Here is a 4007-nt window from a genome sequence, read left to right as displayed (position 1 = left end):
GTAGTTGAACAAGTTTACACTCCCACCAACAATGCAGTAAGGTTCCCTTCTGTCCACATCCCCTCTAGCATCTGTTGTTATTAGAGTTCTTGATTATAGCCATTCTAACTGGGGTGAGGTGGTATGTCAATGTTGTTTTTTTTTTTTTCATTCTGTTTTTTATTTTTTTATTTTATTTGTGAACATACTGTACAGAGGGGTTACAATTACATGGGCAGGATAATACGTACATTTCTTACCAAGCATTGCAGCCTCCTCCTTTAGTTTACCCTTCACATCCCTTCCCAGCCTCCCCCATCCCCCCCAATCCCAACCCTTCTCCTTTCCTCGTTTTGGACATGACAACTTATACTTCTAGTTGTTGCATCAGGTCCACCTGTATCCTTAAACAACTGTTTTTTCCCCCTCTCCTCCACAAGTTATCCTGACATCAAATATAGTGAAAGCAGGGGTTATAGTGTTGGGGAGGGACATATAAAGCAACAAAGAGATAGTCTTATAAATGCATTAGAAACACATGCATGAAAGAAAAAACATTAAAATACATATCTAAAGGTTCATTTACCTGACATCACATTATCTGAACTTTTCCCCTTGACTCATACTCTAGTTTTTATTCATTGGAATGAATATTCCAGTTTGCACTCTGAAAATGAGTTTCAATTTGCCCTAATTCCAACAAATTTCCTGACTCTATCTCTGAAGTTATCTTGTTCCCTAACATGAACCATTATATTACTTGTCATCAGATTCTCTTATCAGGAAAAACACTGTAGTTTCCATTGATCCTACCTTTTCCTGAACCACTGCACCCTAAAACAATTTCATATTTACTTATCATCTAATCCATTACTCAATGCTAACTCTCAACCTAAACCTTGCTGGAAAACTCTCATTAATCATTACAAGAATGATCACTGAGAAATCTATCTATCTATCTATCTATCTATCTATCTATCTAGCTAGCTAGCTAGCTAGCTAGCTAGCTATCTATCTATCTATCAATAATGGTAACACTCTAGGTACTATTCAACCTCACATTTTTGTTTCTACTTGTTAGTGAAAACTCAATTTTACACTAAAACTTTCCTATTCATAACACTAATCATAATCAGAACTAAATACTGACGACACTGATTTTAATCCAAATATGTCAATACTAACACATACTAGTCAGTGTTACCCTAGTTTTCATTCATCCTAACTTGATTCAAATATGCCTTCCAAACATAGGTTTCATTTTATTTCCAATATCTTAGTCATTTTCTAACTCCAAACTTAATCTTAACTGGAATATTGAGAATAAATAAAACCTAATTGCAAGTAGATTCTAGTATTAATAGCAGTACTCTAGTTCACATTCATTCTAATTCTTACCAGACTTATTCCAAATTTACCATCAATTTGAACCTCAATTTTTTTCCTCCTTCACTCTAACCCTAAACGTGTCTTGAATCCTAACCATAACCTTAACACTAATGGTATCACAATTCTAAAATTTATGGAAAATGCTGGTTTTGTGCAATCCTAACTGAAATTCCACTTGTAATTCTTGAAATAAATTGCAAGTTTTACTAAACCCTACAGATTTCCTCATTCTTATCTCTGAACCTATCTTGTTCCATAAGAGGAATCATTAAACCAATTGATCTCAAATCCTGATATTATGAAATACATTGTACATCCATTATCCCAGCTTTTCCTGAATTCTTAGAACCTAAAATAAGTTCAGATTTAATTAACGTTTATCCCATTCCTTTTTTTTTACTTTTTGTTGGTTGTGGGGTTTCATCTCTGGGCCTGGGCATAATCCCTGAATTCTAGGCATGGGCATGATCACTGAGTTCTTTAACTCAAGGTGTGCACTTTACCACTTGAGCCACAGCACCACTTTCTGGTTTTCTGGTGGTTAATTGGAGATAAAATTTTCACCAACTTTCCTGCCTCGGCTGGCTTTGAACTGTGATCCTCAGAAATCAGCTTCCTGAATAGGTAGGATAATAGGCGAGTTTAATATATTTCTTTACTCAATCCTTAACCCCCTTTAACCAGAAACCTAATCCTAATCACAACCTGAATTAACACCAAATGGTTAATGTAAGGAAAATTTGTCTGGATTCTATTCAATCACACTTATTTTTTGCTTCTACTTCTTAGAGGAAAACTAAATTTTACCCTAAAGCTTATCCTTCCCTAATCCTAACAAGAACTAAAACAGTAACACTTTAAACCTAATTATATATGAATGTTTAAAATAACACTCATACTTGTTTTCATTCATTTTAACTTTGATGTCATTCATTCTTCTGAAAATATGTGGCAGTTTTACACATTATCTTATATTTTTTCTCATCCTAACCCCAGCTCTAACTGGAACACCTGGCGTAATCCTAAACCTACATATAACCGAATCATAATGTTAATATCAAGCCTCTATTTCACAATTATCCTATCTCTTGATCAGCATGTAGGTCTAAATTTTACTTGCATTTTGAACCTAAATTTTTAAAAGTGTTTTTATATTTCCTGTCAAGTTTTATTTTTCATTTCTTTTTAAATTTTATTTTATTGTAATGAGGCTTACATAGGGATTACAGTTTCATGTGTAAGGTAATGAGTACATATCTTGTTGAGCATTGTTACCCCCTTCTTTGTTGTTGTCCCACTATCCCTTCCCTCTCCCACTTCCATCACTCTTCTTTCCCCATGGTGTAAAGTTCATTTTCAGTATAGTGTGCTATGAGTATTATTGTTGCAATAGGTCATCCTGTGTTGAACCTAATTTTTCTATTTCTCTCATTCCTAATTCTAATTCTGTATAATATCCTAACCCTAACCATAATAATAATGATAACTCAAATCAGAACTTAACAGAAAATACCCTTTTTTGTTCATCCTGATAATACACTGTACGTCTTTGAATTAAGTTGCCGTTTAGCTTAATTCTTCCAAATTACTTTATATGTGCATATATAAAGATGTAATTTTATGTGAAAAACAGGAGATCTTCGGAGAAAGGAGTAACAAAAAGGAAATAGAGTGACTAAAATGAATTATTTTAATATATTATGGAAAGAGAATAATTAAACTGCCACCTCTGAAAATTAATAACCATTAACAAAATAACTAAAAATAAATAAAGAAATAACACACTGCCTTCCAGTGTTCTTGAAGAGAACCATGATATGTCTTGTGAAAGAAATACTTGTGTTAGATAAACTTTGTTCATGCATAATTTATATTGTTATTGGCCAATTATTTAACTTAAATAAATAAAAATTTATCAAATAAGATTTCCTGACAAAATATAAATCAGTTATTTAATAATTGTTTGAGAAAAAGTTATACCCATGAGTTTTAAGAAGCTAAATTTCTATTTCCAATGATTTAAGTTTACTAATCTAGTATTTCTAGTAAGTTTAGAGAACATAATTGGCATGTAAAATAATGAACTGTACATCTTGTGTTTTGGATTTTAAACATTGTCTTTTATTCAAATGAATACTTAGGTTTACTTTTCAAAATAAATGCAATTTTATCTCCTTTCTGAACAAGTACTTACCCTGCAATTAAATGTATTTGGATACTCAGATATTTAAAAGCTAAATTTTCTATGTTTGTTATGTAGCTCTACATATTCAAAATGACATGATTTTTCTATTCGTAAATGTCTAACCTGTGAGATTTTTGCTCCATCAATATATATTATCTCATGAGGTTTTTGTGAAGGCTCCAGTAACCAGTGTGGTCAAAAACATTTCCTGGATTCTAAATTTTAAATCTAATTATTTTTAGCCTTTGATTGTATCAGTTATTGTCTCTTCAGAGCAATTAAACTAAAATAAATACTACTTTTTAAACATTTCACTCACATTGTAAATAATATTAACATAGGTTAAACAGAGACTAATCATTTCAAACTCGCCATATTTGATGATCTTAGCGTGAAGAATGTAGAGAGTATAAGAACCCTTTACTCAATATTTTTGTTTAAATTAAATTAAATT

Source organism: Dipodomys merriami, unplaced genomic scaffold (genome assembly GCF_024711535.1).
Source record: "Dipodomys merriami isolate MVZ:Mamm:240054 unplaced genomic scaffold, mDipMer1.0.p SCAF_239, whole genome shotgun sequence".
NCBI classification, from domain to species: Eukaryota; Metazoa; Chordata; class Mammalia; order Rodentia; family Heteromyidae; genus Dipodomys; species Dipodomys merriami.
The sequence above is the reverse complement of the archived record's forward strand: the minus strand, read 5'-3'. Positions refer to the sequence as shown.